This window comes from Ptychodera flava, chromosome 5 (assembly GCF_041260155.1).
Source record: "Ptychodera flava strain L36383 chromosome 5, AS_Pfla_20210202, whole genome shotgun sequence".
Lineage (NCBI taxonomy): Eukaryota > Metazoa > Hemichordata > Enteropneusta > Ptychoderidae > Ptychodera > Ptychodera flava.
Window position 1 is genome coordinate 8,727,654 of NC_091932.1, and position 26,620 is coordinate 8,754,273.

A 26,620-nucleotide genomic window follows, 5' to 3' on the forward strand; every position below is an offset into this window, starting at 1 on the left:
ACACATATACAGCCATATTGATGATGCAAATCTCTAACAATAAGAACTGACTGATTTGAAAACTGACATGCTTCCCTAACTTTGTGTTGTCATTTACATGGCTGAATCTATCCTTGGAGGTCACAAAAGGTCATTTGAGGTCACAAAAGGTCATTCATTGTTCATTTTCATCAGAGAGTGCTATTTGCTTTTACACAGAATGCTGACAGAGCCTGTCCTTACTATTCAAGTTTCTTTTGAAATCAAAGACTTAGATATGGCTTTCTAAGATATTATGAAATAGTATTGCCATACCTGCATGCAAAACATTGCAAACGTCTCTTCAATTTTTCGGGTGTACATTGTATTAACTGTTCAAAATTGATGCATCAAGTGATCCCTTCATTTTCCAGTAGCACACTGCAAGGTGATGACATAGGCTTCATTTTATTCCAATGTTATTGCTGTAAGGCTGAATGAGAATAACAAAGACTGAAAATTATGACTGAAATAGTAATTTGCAAACTTGAACCTGGGGCCTGGCAAGTTGCCAGTGTAGTACTAAGTACAGGTGCAGCCAACAGAGCTATTCATCAAAAAAAGCTATTGATCTGGAAGCAATTTTTGAGGGCAGGGGGAATTTTAATTTTGCTAGGGCAGGCGACATATTTTTAGGTGGCAGGGAGCAAATTTAGTTTTTATTGTCCAGCAGGGAGATATTGGTTGATTGTCCTGGGGACAGGGCTTGGGGAAAACGAGGAGAGGGGAAGCTACTTTTAAAACGGGGACAGGGAAATTTCAGCCAAGGTGGTTCCGGGGATGGTGACACAGTGCAAGTGAGTACTTATACATTTTAAAGGTAACCCAGACTACTTAGCCTATCGAGTGACCCCACATCTCACTCTATGTACTGCGAGATGGAAACCAAATACAAGGCCACTGCAGTATGTGTCTGCATGGAAATGTTAATTTTTAGGGGATTTTTTTTTCTCAGGGCAGGGGAAAATCGACAGTTTTTTCATCACAGGGTAGGGTAGCTTCATGTCTGCAGGGGAAATGGAAAGAGTAAAATTTTAGGGGAATTTTTTCGACGGCAGGGAAAATCGGCAAGTTTTTTTTCGCCACAGGGCAGGGGAGCTTTACACATTCACAGTGGGGAGGGGAAACAGGCAAAAATATGTGTGGAGCGATAAAAATGAAGTTTGAGTGCGGCAGGGTAAGTAGAAAAATTTTCAGTTGGAGGGCAAATTACGAACAGCTAATTAATTACCCTAATGACTTAAAATTTGTCAGTTCACATTACTTGTCATGTACATATATCTTATCATAGTAAGGACCCCTTTAAATGTGTATTGTTCGTTGGCTGCACCTTTAAGTACTGCAAATGTGTATACCCATAGACGGTAGAAGGGTGAAGAGCTCCCCCCCCCCCCACACCGCTACTTTCTAGGTTATATAACCACACTGGCCACAGGCATTCGCCTCGATTGCGAGCAAGCCGTCACTGATGCAGTTATGATGGGGAGGTGAGGCAGTAGCCCTGCGTACAGGTCTTTGTGTTCCCGGCGTATAATATAACGGAGGCCGTAGCCGGGAACACACAGACCTGTACGCAGGGCTAGCGGGGCAGTAGCCCTGCGTACGATGCTGTGTGTTCCGCTACAGCTAATAGCCCCGCTCACTGTGGTGAGCGGGGCTATTAGCTGTAGCGGAACACACAGCATCGTACGCAGCAGGGCTAGCGGGGCAGTACCTGTGCTTCGATCTCCTTGACCTACCTCCGTGATGAATGGACCGAACGCAGGTGATTTCACGTAACAGGCTCCGATTTGTTCCACATCGATATGGAAATAAGAAAATGAAATGACTGCTTCGAACGCGAGCGAGTTTACATCTCAACCTTTGACCCTGATTGCATTGACCTGATCAGCGCGGTTGGACAGTGAGGGCGCCAGAAAGTTGAGTTTCGTAAAGGCTGGATATTAAACGTACTTACTTCACAGTTATGTAGTGCTTCACGTTAATGGTAGACATATCTACTATCAAAGAAAATTTTTGTGAATAAATTTTATTTTCCTTTTTAAAAAAGCCGGATAACGCATATATAAATGCATTACATACGTTCATTAATCTATTCATCCATGTAGGCATGCATTATAGTCCGTGGGCTAGAGGGGGTCTACGTGCCCCCCCCCCCCCCCCACAGGATAACAAACCTGTATTTTTCAGAACCCTTGGGATCCCTAGAATACGAAATGGAATTTTAACAGGAAAAATATAGGGACGCAATAGCTGTTATGGTCATGTTTTGAAGGGTACCGCAAAATCACGATTTTTCAAGCCAAATGCATTTTCGTCAAATCTGTCTTCTTGTAAGTCATGTGCTGAGCTCATTTTTTAACATAACCTCACTTGTTTGGTATCATTAGAAAGGGAATTTATTCGTCTATAAGATGACATATTGCACTATGCAATGTCTTCTACAGTTTTTGTCAAATATGACCAAAACGTACCCCTTACCCTAAAATTTAACATTGCAAATTACAGTAAAACTCAAATTCTACCAATTTTTTAGGTAGGCATAATAAAATATGCATTGCTTTGTCTGAAATCTGTTTTATTTGATACAGGGACATGTTAGAAATATGAAATAGACTTTTAACAGAAAAATATTGGGAATCTACAGCTGTAACAGTCATATTTTGAAGGGTACCGCAAAATAACAGTGTTGCAGATTTGCATGCATTTTTGTTTAATTTGTCTTCCTATAAGTTATCTGCTGAGCTTGTTTTTGAATATAACCTGGCTTGTTAGGTATCATTAGAAAGATAATTTACTAATCTTTAGAATGACATATTGTAACATGCAATATCTTCTGTAGTTTTCATGATATCTAACCAAAACTTACCCCATACCCCAAAGTTTACATTGAAAATTTCAGTCATAGCTAAAACCAAATTCTACCATTTTTTTAGCTTGACACAAAAATATGGCCGTTTTTGCTATTAAATCTATTTTATTTGGTACAGGGACATGTCAGAAATATGAAATAGACTTTTAACAGAAAAAATATTGGGAATCTACAGCTGTAACAGTCATATTTGAAGGGTACCGCAAAGTAACAGTGTTGCAGATTTGCATGCATTTTTGTTTAATTTGTCTTCCTATAAGTTATCTGCTGAGCTTGTTTTTGAATATAACCTGGCTTGTTAGGTATCATTAGAAAGATAATTTACTAATCTTTAGAATGACATATTGTAACATGCAATATCTTCTGTAGTTTTCATGATATATAACCAAAACTTACCCCATACCCCAAAGTTTACATTGAAAATTTCAGTCATAGCTAAAACCAAATTCTACCATTTTTTTAGCTTGACACAAAAAATCTGGCCGTTTTTGCTATTAAATCTATTTTATTTGGTACAGGGACATGTCAGAAATATGAAATAGACTTTTAACAGAAAAAATATTGGGAATCTACAGCTGTAACAGTCATATTTTGAAGGGTACCGCAAAGTAACAGTGTTGCAGATTTGCATGCATTTTTGTTTAATTTGTCTTCCTATAAGTTATCTGCTGAGCTTGTTTTTGAATATAACCTGGCTTGTTAGGTATCATTAAAAAGATAATTTACTAATGTTTAGAATGACATATTGTAACATGCAATATCTTGTGTAGTTTTCATGATATCTAACCAAAACTTACCCCATACCCCAAAGTTTACATTGAAAATTTCAGTCATAGCTAAAACCAAATTCTACCATTTTTTTAGCTTGACACAAAAAATATGGCCGTTTTTGCTATTAAATCTATTTATTTGGTACAGGGACATGTCAGAAATATGAAATAGACTTTTAACAGAAAAAATATTGGGAATCTACAGCTGTAACAATCATATTTTGAAGGGTACCGCAAAATAACAGTGTTGCAGATTTGCATGCATTTTTGTTTAATTTGTCTTCCTATAAGTTATCTGCTGATGTGCTGAGCTTGTTTTTGAATATAACCTGGCTTGTTAGGTATCATTAGAAAGATAATTTACTAATCTTTAGAATGACATATTGTAACATGCAATATCTTCTGTAGTTTTCATGATATCTAACCAAAACTTACCCCATACCCCAAAGTTTACATTGAAAATTTCAGTCATAGCTAAAACCAAATTCTACCATTTTTTAGCTTGACACAAAAAATATGGCCGTTTTTGCTATTAAATCTATTTTATTTGGTACAGGGACATGTCAGAAATATGAAATAGACTTTTAACAGAAAAAATATTGGGAATCTACAGCTGTAACAGTCATATTTTGAAGGGTACCGCAAAGTAACAGTGTTGCAGATTTGCATGCATTTTTGTTTAATTTGTCTTCCTATAAGTTATCTGCTGAGCTTGTTTTTGAATATAACCTGGCTTGTTAGGTATCATTAGAAAGATAATTTACTAATGTTTAGAATGACATATTGTAACATGCAATATCTTGTGTAGTTTTCATGATATATAACCAAAACTTACCCCATACCCCAAAGTTTACATTGAAAATTTCAGTCATAGCTAAAACCAAATTCTACCATTTTTTAGCTTGACACAAAAAATCTGGCTGTTTTTGCTATGAAATCTATTTTATTTGGTATAGAGACATGTCAGAAATATGAAATAGACTTTTAACAGAAAAAATATTAGGACTCTACAGCTGTTGCGGTCATATTTTGAAGGGTGCCGCAAAATCACAGTGTTGCAGATTTGCATGCATTTTTGTTAAATTTGTCGTCTTATAAGTTATCTGCTGAGCTAGTTTTTGAATATAACCTGGCTTGTTAGGTATCATTAGAAAGATAATTTACTAATCTTTAGAATGACATATTGTAACATGCAATATCTTGTGTAGTTTCATGATATATAACCAAAACTTACTCCATACCCCAAAGTTTACATTGAAAAATGCAGTCATAGCTAAAACCAAATTCTACCATTTTTTTAGCTTGACACAAAAAATATGGCCGTTTTTGCTATGAAATCTATTTTATTTGGTACAGGAACATATCAGAAATATGAAATAGACTTTTAACAGAAAAAATATTGGAATCTACAGCTGTAACAGTCAGATTTTGAAGGGTACAGGAAAATCTCAGTATTCCTGACTTGTGTGCATTTTTGTTGAATCTATCGTCTTTTAAGTCATCTGCTGAGCTTCTTATAGAATATAATGTAAGTTGTTAGGTATCATTAGTAAGATTATTTACTAGTCTTTAAAATGACATATTGTAACATGCAATATCTTGTACAGATTTTTATGAAATATGACCAAAACTTACCCCATACCCCAAAATTTACATCGAAAACTACTGTCATAGCTACTGTCAAATTCAAGCAATTTTTTACGCAGACATAAAAAATTAGACAATTTTTTGTATGAAATCTGTTTTATTTTATATTTTGCCATATCAGAAATATGAAATGAACTTTTAACAGAAAAATATTAGGATTCTATAGCTGTAACAGCTGTATTTTTAAGGTGATAGCAAAATCTCAGTATTCCTGATTCGTATGCGTTTTTGTTAAATCTGTCATCTTATAAGTCGTCTACTAAGCTTGTATTGATTATAACTGAGTTTGTTTAGTATCATTGACAAGGTAATGAATATTCTTTACAATGACATATTGTAACAGGCAATATCTTGTATATTTTTCATGGAATATGACCAAAACGTACCCCATACCCCAAGGCTTATATTGAAAGTACTGTCCAGTCATAGATAACGTGATCAAATTCCGTGAATTTTTAGCTAGACATGATAAAAATAGCTCTGTTTCGGTATTAAATCTGTTGTATATGGTACTGGGTCATGTCAGAAATGTGAATAGACTTTTAACAGAAAAAATATTTGGACTGTATGGTTGTAACAGCCATATTTTGAAGGGAAATGCAAAATCGCAGTACCGCAAACTGGCACCTTTTTTGTTAAATTCTTCTTCTTGTAAGTCATCTGCTGAACTATTTTGTGACACAACCTGGCTTGTGAGGTATCATTAGTAGGGCAATTTATTCTTCTTTAAGATGACATATTGTAATATACAATGTCATTCATAGTTTTCCTGGAATATGGTCAAACTTTACCCCATACCCAAAAAGTTCAAATCGCAAATTACGGCTTATCTTAAATTCTACCATTTTTGCTGCACATAATACAAAAGGCAATTCTTGTTTAAAATCTGATTTATTTGTTACAAAAGTATGTCACAAGATGATAAAATTTAGTAGCCATTTGGATCATTTTTGGAGGGGGAACCCATATATTGCAAATGTATGTGTTTCGGCAAATTTGCCCTGATACCTGGGTACCCTTCCAAATATGATCCAAAAGGCTACAAAATCATATTATGTTCCTGTTAAAAGTTAGTTTCATATTTGTGACATACTTTTTTAACAAAATCACAGATTTCATAGATTGCATACAAGCATTGCCTTTGGTATATAAAGTTAATAAATTGTAAAAAAAGGTAGAGTTTCAGATTTGCAGTAATTTGCTGTGTAAACCTTGGGGTATGGGGTAAGTTTTGGTCCTATTTCATGAAAACTACACAAGACATTGCATATTACGATATGTCATTTTAAAGACTAGTAAATTACCTTTCTATTGATACCTAACAATCCAGGTTATGTCAAAAATCAAGCTCAGCAGATGACTTATAAGAAGACACATTTAACAAAAAAGCAAGCGAGTTGGCAATACTGTGATTTTGCGAGACCCTTCAAAATATGACTGTTACAGCTGTAGAGTCCCAATGTATTTTCTGTTAAAAGTCTATTTCATATTTCTGACATTCCTCAGTACCAAATAAAAAGATTTCATATAAAGCATTGCCTTATTTGTTATGTCTAGCTAGAAAATTGGTAGAATTTGACGATAGCTACGAAAGTAATTTTCGATATAAACTTTGTGGTATGGGGTAAGTTTTCGTCATATTCCATGAAAACTATATCAGACATGGCATATAACAATATGTCATTTAGAACAGTAGTAAATTAGCTTTTTAATGATACCAAATAAACATGGTTATGTAATAAAATAAGCGCAGCAGATGACCTAAAATGGGACAAAGTTAACAAAAGCACATATTAGTCTGCACTGCTGTGATTTTGCAGTACTCCACAGAATATGCCTGTTACAGCCATAGAATACCAATATTCTTTCTGTTAAAAGTCTATTTCATATTTCTGACATATTTCTGTACCAAATAAAATATATTTAATAGCAAAAATGGCCAGATGTTATATGTCTAGGTAAAAAATGGTAGAATTTGGTTTTAGCTATGACTGAAATTTTCAATGTAAACTTTGGGGTATGGGGTAAGTTTTGGTTATATATCATGAAAACTACACACGATATTGCATGTTACAATATGTCATTCTAAACATTAGTAAATTATCTTTCTAATGATACCTAACAAGCCAGGTTATATTCAAAAACAAGCTCAGCAGATAACTTATAGGAAGACAAATTAAACAAAAATGCATGCAAATCTGCAACACTGTATTTTGCGGTACCCTTCAAAATATGACTGTTACAGCTGTAGATTCCCAATATTTTTTCTGTTAAAAGTCTATTTCATGTTTCTGATATATCTCTGTACCAAATAAAACAGATTTAATAGCAAAAACGGCCATATTTTTTGTGTGTCAAGCTAAAAAAATGGTAGAATTTGGTTTTAGCTATGACTGAAATTTTCAATGTAAACTTTGGGGTATGGGGTAAGTTTTGGTTATATATCATGAAAACTACACACGATATTGCATGTTACAATATGTCATTTCAAAGATTAGTAAATTATCTTTCTAATGATACCTAACAAGCCAGGTTATATTCAAAAACAAGCTCAGCAGATAACTTATAAGACGACAAATTAAGCAAAATGCATGCAAATCTGCAACACTGTTACTTTGCGGTACCCTTCAAAATATGACTGTTACAGCTGTAGATTCCCAATATTTTTTCTGTTAAAAGTCTATTTCATATTTTTGACATGTCTCTGTACCAAAAAAAATAGATTTCATAGCAAAAACGGCCATATTTTGTGTCAAGCTAAAAAAATGGTAGAATTTGGTTTTAGCTATGACTGAAATTTTCAATGTAAACTTTGGGGTATGGGGTAAGTTTTGGTTATATATCATGAAAACTACACAAGATATTGCATGTTACAATATGTCATTCTAAACATTAGTAAATTATCTTTCTAATGATACCTAACAAGCCAGGTTATATTCAAAAACAAGCTCAGCAGATAACTTATAGGAAGACAAATTAAACAAAAATGCATGCAAATCTGCAACACTGTTACTTTGCGGTACCCTTCAAAATATGACTGTTACAGCTGTAGATTCCCAATATTTTTTCTGTTAAAAGTCTATTTCATATTTCTGACATGTCTCTGTACCAAATAATATAGATTTCATAGCATAAACGGCCATATTTTTTGTGTCAAGCTAAAAAAATGGTAGAATTTGGTTTTAGCTATGACTGAAATTTTCAATGTAAACTTTGGGGTATGGGGTAAGTTTTGGTTACATATCATGAAAACTATAGAAGATATTGCATGTTACAATATGTCATTCTAAAGATTAGTAAATTATCTTTCTAATGATACCTAACAAGCCAGGTTATATTCAAAAACAAGCTCAGCAGATAACTTATAAGAAGACAGTTTTAACAAAAATGCATGCAAATCTGCAACACTGTTATTTTGCGGTACCCTTCAAAATATGACTGTTACAGCTGTAGATTCCCAATATTTTTTCTGTTGAAAGTCTATTTCATATTTCTGACATGTCCCTGTATCAAATAAAACAGATTTCAGACAAAGCAATGCATATTTTATTATGCCCAGCTAAAAAATTGGTAGAATTTGAGTTTTACTGTAATTTGCAATGTTAAATTTTGGGGTAAGGGGTAAGTTTTGGTTATATTTGACAAAAACTGTAGAAGATATTGCATAGTGCAATATGTCATCTTAAAGAGGAATAAATTCCCTTTCTAATGATACCAAACAAGTGAGGTTATGTTAAAAAATGAGCTCAGCACATGACTTACAAGAAGACAGATTTGACGAAAATGCATTTGGCTTGGAAAATCGTGATTTTGCGGTACCCTTCAAAACATGACCATAACAGCTATTGCGTCCCTATATTTTTCCTGTTAAAATTCCATTTCGTATTCTAGGGATCCCAAGGGTTCTGAAAAATACAGGTTTGTTATCCTGTGGGGGGGGGGTGCACGTAGACCCCCTCTAGCCCACGGACTATTACCGTGAATGAAAGCTGTGTAATCTGTTTGCGGGTAGCGTGCGTCGCGTCGCTATGCGGGTCATCAAAGGTCAACACCACCACGGATAGCTGCAGGCCAACTTAATTGTGTTTTCTAATCCATGAACATCTTCCAAATATTGAGCACCTTTGATCATTTTTTGAAATTTTGCAATTTCTCGGTGTTGTAAATAAATATTGTCACGATTCTGTGCTATTGTTCTGATTTTCCGACAAAATTGATGATCATGATGGGTTCATGGAAACTGACTTGTTAAGTTTAAAAGGGCCAATCATCTGTATGATGTCAGAAACTGGGTAATGGTCATAATAATTGTCAAAATAATCTCACTCTAAGGAAGCTATCAATACATTTTAAAGCTATTACTACAGCAGTTCTAAAAATATGACGTTCACACAAAAAATAACACAATTAGAGCAAAAGATTACATATTTTAATTTCTTCATCATAGACATATGTTCATCGGGTATAACGCCCCTCTGAAATCCAGCAGACTAAAGAATAGCCTATATACACTGATATCATGGCATAAACGTGTCATACATTTGTTACGAAAAGGGACGTCCAGCATTTTATAAAAACAATTCGTCATTTTACAATGCGCAATCGTAAGTCGGACCGCTCAATCAGACATTCTCTTTTGAAACACAATGTTTCTACGAAAATGGATTAATGTAATGAGTCTGATCCAAAGCTTCATCTTAAACGTCCATAAACAAATATGTCTGTTGGAGATCTCATTAGTAGATTTAAAATCTAGACAGAGAAGTATTCAAATTCTCCATTTTACGATTAAAAGGTGACTATTAAAACATTTTTTCTTAAAATGACAAATGGCTGTGAAAAGTAACATTTTGAGAAAGTTACAATGTAATGTTTTTGAGGAATACAAATCCTTCAATTCGTCACAAGAGAACTTGATGAAGAGCAGTATTTACGCATATACATTAACAAAATACCTGCAATACCTCTGTCATAATCTAAATAACCACAAATACATCCACAGACATGTGTTTTAAAGGCAGAAATCTTGCTGTTTAATTTGATGTTAACCTTTTGTTCTCTTTTGAAAGTTGTGTTGGTTAATTTGTTCAAAGGTAAAAATGATAAAAAACATTCCCTTTAATACAATTCAAACCATGTAGCATTTCTAAAAATCTATCAATATTGACTATTAATATTAATTCATATACAATACAATGTATATCTAGTAAATTACAATATAATACAATACAATACAATCAATGCTGCATAACTTTAAAATTGCGACCTCATATACTTATCAGAGTATAATGGCCTAAAATTGCAGTTTTTAGAGGAAAGTCGAACTTCACAAGCGTAATTTATGCTAATACTTCATTTATGACTATTGAGCATCAGTAAAACGTTTAGGGGCTTCCAAAAACATACATACATCACATTAAAATTACAGAAGATAAAATACGATGCTGACATGATTGAATTTACAAAGTCTGACAATGTCATAATTCGATGAAATGACTGAAAGTAACATTGATTGCAATGCTATAATGTCATATTTCATAAACACACTGTATACAATTTACCATTCATATTACTGCGAAGGATGAATATCATATAGTAGAAAAAACTGTACAAGTTTGTGACTATTAATATGCTAAACTTAGAAAGTTTCTAAATTACCACCACCTTTCACTGATTGTTTTGTACAGTAGTATCCATATAATTGAAAACTAACAGAACACACCAGAGGTAATGAATATTTTATTAGAACTTACAAAAAGTCAGAATGTAAATATTATCTTTGATGCTTTAATTTTATGGATATAGACCGCACAGATGTTATGTTCCGCCAACATAGCGCTGTAGCGTAGAATATTTTACCTTCTCATAACAGTATTGGGAAAACTTCAACGATCTTTGTACTGTGCTAATGGTATTCTTATATTGGGAAATTTTGTTTTAAGCACGTCTCTTCAAAAACCAACTTATCATATTTCATGCAAACACTAAATATTCACGTTTTCTATGTTTACTGAGATATTGGCTCCTTTAAGGCAGATATTGTCTGCAGTGGAAACTTTAAAGTGGCTTTCACACAGTTTATCTCTAACTTTCGTAACATTGCCGATGTCCACTGAATCACACAGAGTCACTTGAAGTTTACCCTGTCTGCCCTTGTCTACCTCACGTATTGCACATGTCAGGGTATTGATTCTATTGTGAAGATTACATTTGTAGAAAGTGATGTCTGATAGTGACCTATTCTTTAGTAGTTCTAACCATAATTCATCGTCGTCTGTCCGTGATGTAAAATCACCGTTCACAATATCTAGTTCACGAAGATAGCGTAATCCATGCGTTATATTTACAATTTGCTCAGTGAGTGATTTCTCGGCGGAATCCTTCTCTGAAAATGTTAAACACAAACATTGTGTTTGTGGGTTGTTCTCACACGCGCGGCATAAATCTGAGTATCTTTTATCCAACGGGGGATACGATATCTTTTCTTCAGTGAAAGAATCTAAATACTCATCGGTTGAATATTTACGATCGTAATTGTCGTCGACGATGGAGGAAACACCACGATCGTTAAACTGACAAGATAACATCAACTCATCGTTAGCTTGAGTGGTAGGGTTTTGACATTTGCCAATCACACACATTTCGCGTCTTGAAAGTTTTATTCTTTGAACAAATGATGTATTAGATGCTATTTTGTCACCTATGAGCTCAATTATCTCAAACTGATCCACATACCGACAATACTGTCGTGCATGTATAGTGTATACATAAAACTCGGCGAATCGACCAAAACCAATGATTTTGGTATATAAGTCCAAAGTCCGATAGAAGTGGCCAATCAATTTTCCTTGTATGTCGGAAACTTTATCAATTAACTGACCGTCCATACTCGGCATGCTCATTGACATACGCATCACGGGGCAATTCAATCCATGTTCTATCTGATGAACTTTATGATGAGTCTCAATCGCTACTCTCGAAATGGCAAGATCAGATACCGCTTGTGTTAAGTCATCAACATCAAAACCCCAACTCGTAGTAAAACGAAGGGTGTGTTTCCCAAATTGAAAACTAATCTGCGAGGCGATATAGTCGAAACATTCATATTTATACTGGAAATCCATGTCACTGAATGTGACATCTATCGATGGCGATTTGCTGTTTCTCTGAATTGTCGTGCAAACGGCTCCTATGGAATCAAAACCGATTGGGAATAAAGGGGAAGTTAAGCAAACTTGACGAGCTTGAAACTTTGTCAAGCAATCTAGCACGTCCTCAATCATTTTACACGTCATGTTTGGTGAGTCTATGCTTATACAAATCAATTCAAACCTGTCAAGAGCAGTGTTTTTCATAGATGAGAGTAAGTCTATGAGTTTGGGGAAACTAAATACGAAGTGGTGATACACTTTCATGGAGAGTTTCAATTTCCGTCCCTTGTTGACTTTTCAGTTGAAGGATGTAACGGTTTCAGTGAAGATGTAATATCAATTAATTGAAGCTCTCTATAATCTCTATTCCAAGAGGTCATGATCCAACTTATTAACATTAGTTTAGCATTAACAGATTGTACGCATTCTACAATATCAAAAGTATCACACCGTAAATTAGAAAATTCCTTCAATTTTAGTCCAATTCTATTTCATCGAAAGTGATCGATTTCATTGATTTTAAAGAGGCGGCCATTTGGATGCAACTTTGTTTGTCCATATGCCGATACTTAAGACTGACATGGATTCCATCAGATGAGTCATTTGTTGAATCATTATCTCTTTTTCTTACAAATACTTCGAAGGTATCAGTGTAGCCTTCTTCAGATCGTAGAACAACTACATCGAGCAATTTATGTGTATGCAGAGTGCGCACTTTAGAAACAATGTCACTAAAGTCATCAGGTATATCAAAACTTGCAATTCTCGAATATGATGCAAGTTCGATGACAGCCAGTCAAACTCACTCTCAAAACACATGTAATCAACATACAATGCTTGCTTTATTTTGGAATCATGAGCCGCCAGCCACGTACTCAGGCTTTTGAACGTTTCTCTGGTCTTTTCGTTTATATCCATCATCTGAAATATTAATGTATCACCTGAATCAGGAAAAGTAATACAACGGCTTATCACTTCTTTGACGACTTTCTTATGTCGGTTGTACTTCGAAATAGTATCGAGATTTAATTTCAATGTTCTGGGCATCATGGCAGCGCATGCCTCAATTGATTCTTTGCTGTCTGAACAGCTTTCTATTATTAAGTCAAGCATTATATCATAAATCACGTCACGGTGATATGATTCTCGGTCTTTAACACATGTGGTCCTTTCAAAACCGTTGAGCCTGAACATTTGACCATATCTTATATCTCTAAACAGTTTGCCACATTGTTTCCTAAACTACCTGCCAAACGCTTCATGAAGGTTAAGGGAACATAGCCAGAAAAGAAGATGTTGTCCATCATTTCCATCCATCCGTAAGTCTCGCTATCAGGATCATTACTCAAATGTCGGGCAACGAAATATTCTTCAAATGTCTTATGTACAAATTTATATCTAGGGCTTCCTGATGACAGAGGTCTACTTGCTTTTGTTAAAAAACCCACTTTTAAGACATGCTTGTCATCCGAAACGTCTTTTTTCCTCAATTCCGTAGGGGCATTCATGAGCAATTTCACAGAGGCTTCTTATGAGATCTGTTTTCACTATTGCTGTTTCTTCTTCACGGAAGTTTCCTTTATCTATATACCGATTCACAACAATGTCTACTATGCAAGTATACAGTTTTGTTACTGTTTCGGGAAGTGTTTCATTCTGTATTGCTATATCACACAACATTAACGCCATCAGCGGACTTTTTGAGAGATCGCCTAAGATGTGTTCGTGGGCCAAATCTTTAAGTTCGCCAAAGAAACCTTCGCCATTTAATTCACTCGTATGAGTGGCTTTAAAGTGTTTCTTTACAAACTCTTTGAAAGTGACAGCATCAAAACCTTTGATACACAGTTGAGTGTCATAGTGTTGTTTACTGATCTTGTCTCTTATTTTCCGGGACGTCACAATGACAACACTATTCTTCAGCATTTTAAATTTTTCTTTAATAACTTCCTTAAAATAATCTGCAAGATCTTCAGCTTGGACCTCGTCAAGACCATCAAATACAATGCAAATCTCTGATTGATTCTGTTGAATATAATTCCACAAATGACTCTTATTATCACAAAAATCAAGAAGTAAATCAGAAATGACATCTATGAGGCATTGCTTATCAGGATTTATCCTGTGATAGTCATAAAGATCTCTTAATTCAAGAAAAAAGAGAAGCTTGAAACGGTTCAAATAACCTGATTCTTTACTTGCCCAATCGAAGGCCAACTTTTTACAGAATGTTGTTTTTCCATACCTGGATCTCCCTCAATTAGTATTCGTCTTGGAGTGCCACAGTCGTCTCTTGGAGAAAACATGTCAGCTTTAGCAATCTGTGTTTTCTTTCCATCTTTGTCTGTAGTTCAAGTTCGGTGTATACATCTTCAAGCTTCAACCTGTCTGTTCCGTCCCACCAGGGAAACGGTTTAATATGGGACCAACATTGATAAGTTTCCTGCAGACTCCTTTGACAACGGTTCACAACATCTGACAGTATGCAGTAAAAGATGAAAAGGAAAATTAGATGTGATATTCAGTCAATATATCCATATTTTAAAACGACCATAGTCAAAACTGAACTTACACTCGGATATCTAACTAGTTTTTATCGATGGATAAGCAATAGATCAGATTACCTACCCGGTATTTTATCACGTGTTCCGTTTCTGTCTTGTCTGTCTACAACGCCACTTCCACTGGGTTCTGTGAAATGTAAACGAAGTTGTTTGAACACCATTGTCCATGGCTGTAATAGTATCTGCCGTTCGAAAACGCATAGTTCACAAGAACTGAATAGCTTATGCTTCGTCAAAAGTCAGGTGATTTTCTAACAAAATGACTATAATGTGGTCTACATCGATCATATTATTTTTTCAACAAATTGATGCGTAAATGCTATGGGCTCCTTTTCTTCGTTTTCAGCGCTTTTAGACTCCTTGAATGTTTGCAGGTGTTCATGTCGTTGTGAAAAAATTACACATAGACTACTTTAAATTTACCTCATGATATCAAGTTACACCACTCGCTAAAGAAGCTATTAACTAATTGATGCATCATCAATGCGATTTTGTTTGTATGAACAAAAAGTGAACAATGCCTGCAGTGATTGAACCAACTTTCATGCTTGACATCATCGGGTCAGGTGAATATGTCCTTGTTTTCTTTTTTGCTGTTACTCTATGATTAGACATAACTTCGAATTACACAGCTTGGATATGTCTGTGCATTCTGTGTTTCCATCTTATGATGCATAACACACACACACACACACACACACACACACACACACACACACATACACACATACACACATACATACATGCATGCATACATACATACGAACATACATACATACATACATACATACATACATACATACATACATACATACATACATACATACATACATACATACATAACATACATACATACATACATGCATGCATGCATGCATGCATGTGATGAAAAGTGACAGTTGACAGCCGATGAACAACTTGTGTCTCGAAGGCTTATCTGACCTGATGCTCTTACGTGTCATTTGGTGACGTTGTTTATTTCAATTTGCATTCAGCGGTGTCGTCACCACTTAGTGCGATCAGCTGAGTGCAATGACATTCAAATTGATTCCACCTATTATTATTGATAATTTAAACGAGCTTGGCAATGAAACGCATGACTTTGATCTAGCACTCCCATTCCAAGAGTCTGAAAGTGTTAAATCCTGCCAAGAAATCATGATTTCAACTTCCTCAAACACGGTATATGGTAGAAATATGTAATTTTATCGCTAAAACCCCGGCTACTCAGTGTTTGAAATATGTTTATGCGTACTGCAATCAGGTCGTGTGCTTGCGTTTGCTACATCAAAGGAACAATCTAAAGTTTGCATTTGAAATACAACACGTCTTCGGAAAATCACGATGAATGGCTTGATATAAGTTTTAGCAACTTTGTAAGTCACTGTGTAGAAAACAGCTGGACTGGTAATCCGTCACCTGAGGGCGCTCTCTATTATAGTTGCCACAGACCAGCTGCGGATTCTCTCTGTTGAGCAGTTGTACAGTCATCAGCATTTTATTTTTAGAACATTTGCATGAAGAAGATACACACTGTTCATAATTCGATTACTAAATCATGATGTATCTGTTACTCCATTTCAATTATGGTCGAACATCAAATGATACAAAATCTGTATTTGAATGTCCTATGGCTGTGAATAACTCCGTCTTGTACCAATCAGTGTTGTTTCTAATGTTCACGTGATAGCTTACTCAACAAACTCACCAAAAATGCACACATCATTTGAGGTAGAAATATACTTTAGGGACAGGAATCAATAATTTTTTTACAATACTTTTTAATGGTCTACTGCCATGACGATATTTGGACCTATTTTGTAGCCTGCGGAGTCAATGGTCTCATTTTTGTAAAAAAATCGAAAATTTTATTTTCCAAATAGAATGACGACGGGGTATGTGTTGCCATTTCTATTTAAAGCCTTAATAGCTACGAATGTGTAATAAAACGAATCTAGAAATATCCTGAGTTTTCCAAGAGTTTTCTTTGAATAAGACCCATCACACACTAAAAGTGTATAACACTGTCATAAGTGTAAAAACTGGTATGTGATTTCAAAAGTTTTGACATCATTATTATTATTATTATTTATTATTATTTATTTATTTAGCCTTCAAAAAGAAGAGAAAAAATACATAATATACCAAAAATAACAAGATACAATACAACAAAACAACGCAGAACAGAGCTAAAACGGCATCAGCAACATGTTAAGAATGTGCCTATTATGTACACCTCTTGTCAATAAAAGATGACGTATACTGTCCGGTTAATCCATCCGGTGTAGGAAAAGTCTTCATACCTTTAATACAGAATTTGAATAATGTTTATCAAAGATGTATCGAATGAAAGAAACATTATGTTTTGCACAAATCTTATTAACACGTGAGAGTAAATCCATGTGACCGTTCAGATTACCACAAAAATTCATGTTCAAAAGATGCAAATGAAAACAACGAGCACGTGAATTGTCAGCGAAGATTGATTTCAGTAGTTCAAGAGAATTTATCTCTAATGATTTTTCAACAGTCATAACATTGGGCGCTTTCAGGAACTGAGTGCTTCTACAGAATTTGTGAATACCAAAACCAGCTTTGAGCAACTTAGCTTGAGTCTTTTTTACCTCACCCAGAGAAGATTTGGAAACATGTACACAGTTAATACCGTACGTCAAAACTGGCCTAATGGCAGCATTCCATACATAGGCAAGCATATCATATTTACTATTACCATTATGGAAGCCGGCACCTTGAAAACCATAAAATGCCTTTCTGCATGCATTAATTCTATTCAAAATATGTACATTGGTATTAAGAGATGACAATGTAACACCTAGATAATTCACACTTTCACATTCAGCAAGTCTTACTATCATTCTAGATTTCCAGCTATTTTCAAAAACTAATCATGTCACGATAAAATAAAGATTACAACAATGGAATGTTGGCCGTCCTGTGTTGGGCATTCATATAAATGGCATCGTGCTTGTTTCTTTTATGATCAAGATGTGTAATTGTATATTATAGGAAATACTGCATTTTTTGTACTTTTCCGTGGGCGCCATTTTATAAGTGCGGCACCCGCTTATTTTTCAGTCTATTACAACGTATAGGCATGGTCCAAATTAGCAAGCAGTGATACTTCCATACACATCCTTTAGTTGGCACATTCACACGAACAACTTTGGTTTGAAAGAAAAGTCATGAAAATCATGCATAAAATTCGCAGTCACTGTGGTTTAAATATCGGTAAATTCATGACCTCTAATCCAAAAACCTGAACTTTGAACCCTTAATTTTATTCTCGATACCCAAAAAAAAGTGATTTAAAGTTTTCTTGTAGATTTTTTGAACAAAAGTTTAAAACTTCCTGTATTGAGATGCGTATGAGTCATTCCACTAAACGCTACTTATAGACGTTATTCATGGCAATCGGCGATTCAATCAATGATCCACAAAAACAAGTTCGACACGGTAAAAACGAAAGCCATCGTTTTGAACTTCATGAAAAGAAACTTTTATTTATAGAGAATTTCTGTATTAGTTTAACAGTTGACTCAGACTGCTAGTATTTTTTTATTACTCTGCATACTGATAAAATGCCCCGCTATGAATTCACGAACTATGAATTCTAATAAGTTATTTTATCTTGATGGAAATTGTACTATGTAGCTGACTCATTTCTTCGCTTACTTTAAAGGGTTTTACCGTAGTGACAAAGATGCTGTATTGAAAAGCGGTTAAATATTTCCACATTGATCACAATATTTCTTTCAAAATTTTCAGAATTACTCGTTCATTGTAATCAAAGTCATTAAATCACACCGCAGCATTGCAAAGCGTCAACAACAAAATGAGTAGTCCGAAATCCGAGTAAGAAGCTGAAGAGGAAGCGATATCGATGGATGAGTTTGTCACTGTAACATTGTATTCTGACGTAACGACTACCTTAGTATGTTGAGGGTAAATGTTTTAATTTTCGAAGATTTCCCATATTCTTGAAGGGAAGTAAGCAAACATACATATTTGATAAAAATATATTCCTTATTGTAATAGTAGTTATTTACATATTCGACAAAAGAAAAATTTACAGATACTATGGAGGATATGTTTTTGTCTAATTGGCACAATACTTGTACGCAGTTCCAGTCGACTTTATATTTTCACGTTCTTTTTCACTGAATAAAATATAATCTTACTCTGATAAATTGTTCATAGCATTAACATTCTTTGTAGCATCCTTGCAAATGATCCTTACAAAGCATGGACATACAGATGTCCCATGGTATAAAGCTTAACGTTTCTGGACTGTGGACAGTAAACAGCCGAAAGACGCATTTGGCATTGTGCCTTTCCTTGCAAGCTCAAACTTTTCGCTGGGTACAAGCAGTCGAGAAGACTGAGGCCGCATAAGTTGGAAATGATCAGTAACATTGTGAAAGAATTGTTAAAAACAGAAATAGTATGTCATTGGTTCAATCTCCTCAAATAGAACAATCGGTATTTCGTCTATGTGAAATGTTATGGATGGAAGAGACTTTACGGAATCTAACGTGTCACAATGATTAAATAACAGTTGACTGTTCGATTACTGGTCTGATGATCTCCTATCTCTTATGAATATGTACTACATGGTTCGTTTGAAGAAACTCTCAGAAGAGGCACAACGTGACATTTTCGATAAAACTGATAACCTCTCTATTGAGATGATTTTCCAGTGGAGAACTAGTTTCAGAAGACCAACACAAATTTTAGTCTCCAACCCATTCTGCGAGTTCTATTTATTACCGCAACGTCAAATCCAGTTTTACGCTAATAATGCAAAGAGGTTTGCTTCCAACGACATTTTACTCTCTTGACTCCAATTTTGATGCTGAGGACATGAGTATTCTATCAGTATAGATAGTCATATCAAAACGATTTAATGTCAGATTATGAAGAGTTGTATGTGATTTATCCACGTGGAGTAACACCAATGATCGGTAATGAAGACTTAAAGCATCGTTCATATGATAATTTTGATTTGTAATCGTAAAAGTTCCACATTTGTGTATTGCACCGGAACTGGTTAAGGGGAAACAGTCATGAGACATGAGACGAAAAAGTGTGTTTAACGATATTTTTATTTCATAAAGTGCACGATCGATGACCGGAAATACATATGAATATATTTCTAACATCTTCAGTCATAGTCTTCTAACAAAGGGATCTCATCCTCTTTCTTCGACCCCGAAAAAGTTGATATAAACCTCTTCTTTATTGAAGATAAGCTGAATCGTCTTTTTCGACGGGGGTGGCCGCTTGTGTTAGAGACGGTGTGTATCTGATTGTTGTCACTTGAAATTGTTTGAATTGCATCGTCTTTGCTCATCGTGTTGGAACAGGTTGTATCATCGATGACTTCGACAGCTTTGTGAAGCGAAGTCGGCTTGTTAATATCTTCAAAGGTTCTACCGTTGACATCTTGTATACACTGACCGATTGGAGCTGAGGTACCGACAGTTGGTGAATCAAAGAGCCTTTTGGCATTTCCGTCAAGACGTGGTGTTGGTCTTCCAGTTCCTATTGTTACTAAGTTACCAGTTCCTGTTGTTTTCCGTCGCCTTGGTGTCTGCGGTGGCAATTTGATTTTTGCTGCCGCCTCAATGAGGGCCTGAGTATCGTACTGTTCACGTGAATTACAAATACCATCATTTTCCCGCGAATTTACTGAACCATCATAAGTGTCGCCAGCATTGGAGGACAGGCTGAGTAAATCAATCGTTTCATCAAACGAAGGAGTAGACACTTGCCCATCATTTCGATCATGCTGCAAATTTAAAGAAATGTGGTCATGTAAACATAGATAGCTTAATCGGAAACAACTGTGATTATTGCAATTGAAGTAAGAAAGTAAACAAATTGTCCTCACTTTTGTGTCATTGTGATCTATATCAACTTTACCTTTAAAGTCAAGGTAGAGTCCGTCTCTGCCATGAAGTCGGTATTCGGGACAAGTGCCGCAGCGCCCTCACTTGATAACGAGGAAGTTGTTAAACAAGGTTTAACGTCATCACAATTCATCTGAAAAAAGTTATCAAAGTGATAAAGTTAATGATAAGTTTTACTTTGGGAAAAATTATTCAGAGTATGAATACTATTCATCACATTCACACAATTTAAGATTTTCAAACAATAAAAAATCCCAGGCTTAGAAATTTTAGAAAAGAAAATACAATACAGTATCTTTTCTAGGACATGTTGCTATAAGTGGTATATAATAGCGAAGGCAATTTTTTCCATCGGGCTTATTTGCTGAGGCAAATTTATGCAAATGATTTTCAGATTAAACGGCAAACAAACAGACAACCACAGCCCCAACTGTACTCTTATCATCTAAAATATGCAATATATCTGAAATTACTGGTCCTGTTGGAACACTGCCCTTTCGATGCCAACAAATTTTCGATATTAAACAAACAAACAAAAAAATAAATGAAAAATAAATCCAACACTAAAGGTGGTTTTCTTACCACAAATGATTGACAAGTAATAGCACTGGGAAAGACAAAGTATAAGAGAGTTCAGCACTGCAAATTATAGATCGGTACCTTAAATAACGTCCTAACGTAAACATTTTATATATCTGAAAAGCACTGATCACATATGACGTCATTTTTCTCTCATTTATATGCAAAAATAAATACTTGTCCGCATTTTCCGTATTAGCGATAAAAATAAAACCTGCCAGTCTTACAATTGACACTAATTTATTGCTCAGACTACACAGCTAAAATTTATAACAACAGCCACGCACGCATCAATAAAATTTGTCGGACTTTCAAGCAGTATAGTATCCAATGTCGCGCGCGTTCGACTATATTTAGTAACAAACCTGAAACTGCCACCAACGCTATTAGTTGTCAAAATTTCAAGTATTCGTCATCCCAAGCCCGGTCGCTTTTTTCATCAAACTGTATTCAGTACTGAGTGTATCTTTAGACAGTAGATCCGATACATCGCTAACTTTTATTGTCTTTAGTATGTCCGGCTTTCTATCCCTCACCTTTGTGTCCTGGCGAACCATACCAATTTTGGGTTCCAAAGTTACATCGGACTTTGCTATAACATCGGTACCGACGATATGCAATGACGCAGCGCCATGACTCTCTGTCGTCAACGGTGGCAAGGACGTTGTCAAGCAAGCTTCTACTTCAATCTGTGGCGCAAATACCTGAATATCATCGGCATTGTCTCTCTGAAAACGATAACATCATACCATACCGTTATTGATACGTCTATTATCTGAAAACATGTGGCGATACGCTCAGGCACCAAAACCAAAACATGTTTTTCGTGTATTACTGCACATTTTTGCTTGTCTTCCCCGTTGACAGGATAAATCCCACCTTGTGAATATGTTTTATGCTGTTAAAGATGCACTCTAGTACTACAAAACGTATTGCAATGCTAGGTAGAATAATGAAAATGATTTTGTACTTATATGCTGGCTTTCTTTCAAGCACCTGTGTTTTTGGCGAAACATTTTCAGTTGCATAGGTACGGTAAATCCGTTATTTCTATTTCGTCAGATGTTGGGATAGTTGAAAAAGCACAATCACAGTCTGTCGTTGACAACAATAAAGCGGAAGGTGCTAGACAAGGTTTTAAGTCAAACTTCGTCTTAGTTATGTCAATATCAGCATCAACATTCCTCTGGACAAAAGATATGTTTTTGGTCGTAAAAATGACATCAAATCAATTCAAGCAATTCTTATAATTCAAGGCAAGTAAATCAACAGGTCAAGGAAACAATAAAAAACATGACAAAATCAATGGTGTAATCTCGAAACACTGGTTTATTGGTGGTACCAGTGTCTGGAACGGGTAAACGTACCCTGCTAGTATGCTATACTCGCCGTCAAATTGAACAACAGTGACAAAGTAATTGTACAGTAATTCAGCTAGCAGTGACTTCATAAAGCTTATCTGCTAAGACAAATTTATGCATGTTGTTACATTCAAAGGAAAACAAAGTCAGCGACACCTCTGCATTTCTCTTATCGTCTAAAACAAGCCATACCCAGAACATCAAATATTTGTCCCCAAGGAACGTAAGCTTTGCCACTGACTGTAATCAAGAGAGTTTCTTATCAACCGTAGTAATCCTATCGATGATCATTGATAAAATTAATAAACGAAAACAAACTAATGTGAGTACAAGACTGAAATCTGGAGAATTCATGCCAATACGTTCCGTTCTCATGACCTTGTCGTTTACAACAGTTTACTACAAGTTTCGCCGAGCTTGGTGGCTTTTTTAACAGATATTGGGTATTGATTTGTACTCGCCTTTGTATCTTTAAAAACCGTGTCACCTTTGGAAGCCAAGGATGATTTTGTTTTTGACGGGAGGTCAGTAACTGGGACAGGTGATGCAGGGCCACTACAATCCTCCGTCAACGTCGACAAGAAGGTTGCCGGACGAGGTTGAACGTGGACCATCGCTGACAGAACTTCATCAGCATTACCCTGATAAGAAAATATATGTATGGAAATCATATATCGTATCTTAATAAGTGCGACTGTGCACATAGGCACTTGAAGCAAACGAGATTATCTCTGTATTACTGGCAAAGTTCGTGGTTTGCCCGAGGACGTGATAATCCAAACTTTGTTAATTATATCAGCTTATGAAAGTTGATATTTCAAAACATATTAAAATTAAAAGTAGATTTTGATTCTGTACTTGGTAAACCAAGCTTTCTGTCTCGCACCTTTGCATCTCGGGGATGTATATCACCAGTAGCAGCCAATGTACAGTCCTCCTTTGCCCAAAAGTCAGTAGCCAAGGGCGACGCAGCGCCACCATAATCAGTAGTCAAGGACTTGGCTGTTCGACAGGGTTGTACACCGGGTTTGGCCGCACTCACCTGATTATCGTCGTTACCTTTCCTCTGAACATAAAAACACGATTTATCACAGTGATAAATAGGTATGTCGGAAAAACAATGTAACAATACACGCAGGCACTAGGAACAAAATATAATGTTGCTGTATTACTGCAGATTTTGCTGTTTCCTCCTTTCACATAATTATGACGACCTTTTGTGAATTATCTTAAATGTTATAGCAAATGCGTACTCTTACATTCAAAAACTAGCTATATCATTTGAAATGAAAACTGTGTCCTCCAGAAACAAGAGTTTTATTATGGGACTAAGAAAACAGTATGCAATTGTACAATAAAAAGATATGGACAAGCAACGAGAATCGATAAAAAGTACGAAACGTTTGCAGACCTATATAGAAGGCAGCATCGAAAACATAGAGTTTAAAACCCTACAGCCATCCTCCAGATAAAAGTAAATTATATATTTACATTTGACACAATAGTTGAATATTCAAATTTGGTCACAATAGACCATGGTGGTGACTTTTAAACAGTTAATGGCGTATCTGTGCTTTCTATATTAGGATTTCTATCTCTCACCTTTCCGACTTGGTGAACCATATTACTTTTGGAAGCCAAGTTACAGTTTGTGTTTGTTTGGAAGGCAGAGACCGCGTCACGTGACGTAGGGCCATTACAAGCCATCACCGACAAGCAAGTTGCTGGACTAAGCTTAACGTCCTTCTTCGCCGGAATAACTTCATCAGCAAAACCCTGAAAATAAGACAACACCATAAATGACAATCACAAAAACATGACTCTAAAAAAATGTGGCTCTACACGTTGGCAAATAAGACGCAAACCAGATTTTCTCTATATTACTGTCGATTTCAAGGTTTTGCACTACGACTTGATATCTATCCAATATGTTTGACTAATCTCAGCTTATGAGAAACCGATACTTCAAAAAATATCGGAATAACAGGTATATTTTGATTCTGTTCTTGGTATATTGAACCTTTTCCGCCCATTTGTATTTCAGCGAATCAAATCACCAACGAAAGCCTATGTTCTGTCCTTCTTTGCCGTTCAGCAAGTAGCCAAGACGGCGCCACAGCGCCACCACAGTCAGTTATTGAGTATTTGTGCTAACTATTTTATGTTTTCCATCTCTCACCTTTCCGACTTGTTGAACCACATCTCCTTTGAAAGCCAAGGTACGGGTTGTTTTTGCCGGAAAGCCAGTACCCGGGACAGATGACGCGGGGCTACTACAGTCCTCCGTCAACAACAAGCAAGTTGCTGGACGAGGCTTCACGTCGACAAACGCTGAACGAACTTTATCAGCGAACCCCTAAAAATAAAAACAGCTATTTATGACAATCATAAACACGTGTATCTGAAAAAAGTGAGTCTGTACACCTAGGCACCAGAAGAAAACCAGATTACTGAATTACAGGAGATTTCATGATTTTGCACTTGGGTTCAGTAACAATCTGAAGTTTTTGACTAATAAAGGGTTAAGGAAAGTCAATACATGAAAAGGTATTGAAATCAGAGGTAGATTTTGATTCTTTACTGGGTAGATAAAACTTTATGTTCCGCACCTTTGGATCTTGGCGAAATACATCAATAATGTTAGTCCAGGCACAGTCCTTCCTTGCCGTATTGTCAATGGCCAAGACGGGCGATGAGGCGCAACCACAATCACTAGTCACGGGTTGAACATCAGGGTTGGCCGAACGTACCTGAATATCGTCGTTGCCTTCCCTCTGAACATAATATCATTTATCAGAAAGAAAATGGGTAACGCTCAAAATACATCGGACACTTACAACCTATTCTCTCTCTCTCTCTCTCTCTCTCTCTCTCTCTCTCTCTCTCTCTCTCTCTCTCTCTATATATATATATATATATATAAACAATACGACGCATTAAACATTTGCAAATCTATAAAAAAGTTTCGAAAAATTAAAGCTTCATACTCAACAGCAAAACCTCCCGACAAAAGTTGTAATTTGCAATAGCTGTTCAATTGTTCAACATTCAATTTTTTTAACGATCGACCTTGGTCCGTGGCTTTTCCCACGGGTGTTTGGCATCTGTGCCATCTATATTAGGTTTACCATCTCTAACCTTTGACACTTGGCAATCCCTATCTATTCCGGAAGCCAGGGTAGAGTTAATCTTTGCCGTAAAATCAGTCGCCACAACTGGTGACGCATTGCCAGAATAATCAGTTGTCGACAAAGATGAAGATGCCGGGCAAGGTGGTTCGCCAGGCTTTGCAGAAAGTACGCGATTATCCATATCGGCATTCCTCTGAAAGTAAGAACATATATTTTTGACAGTGAGAAATTTACATATGTCTCCTCAAAAAAATTGCGTATAAAAGCAGACCAAAGTGAAACAATATATTGTTTCTGTATACCGTTACTTTATCGTCTGCACCTATAACGCGATAACTATCCTAATGTTTCTAATATGGAAATAACAGGCGACGCGCTGACCATTAACGTTTATTTGTGGGCAAGGCGAGAGGAAAGCCAAAAATTAACGGGCGAGGCTTGCCGAGCCCGTTTATATGGCTTTCCTCGAGCCCGCGCCCACAAATAAACGTTAATGGTCAGAGCGGAGTCTGTTATTTCCATTATATTATCAGCGAACCCAAGAAAACCGTCAAAATTTGCGAAAATTTCCGGAGCGAACGACAACTGGGCCCCGGA

At 35.9% G+C, this 26,620-nt stretch overlaps 1 long non-coding RNA gene across 1 annotated transcript; it reads right to left on the bottom strand.

Annotated features, from left to right (window-relative positions):
• Positions 1 to 24,502: 24,502 nt before the first annotated feature.
• LOC139132464 (uncharacterized) lies at positions 24,503 to 25,660 on the bottom strand. The gene is made up of 3 exons (XR_011552309.1): positions 25,502 to 25,660; positions 25,072 to 25,248; positions 24,503 to 24,668 (listed from the first exon to the last, which is right to left on the bottom strand). It is a non-coding gene; the product is annotated as an uncharacterized lncRNA (long non-coding RNA).
• Between the last annotated feature and the right edge of the window lie 960 nt (positions 25,661 to 26,620).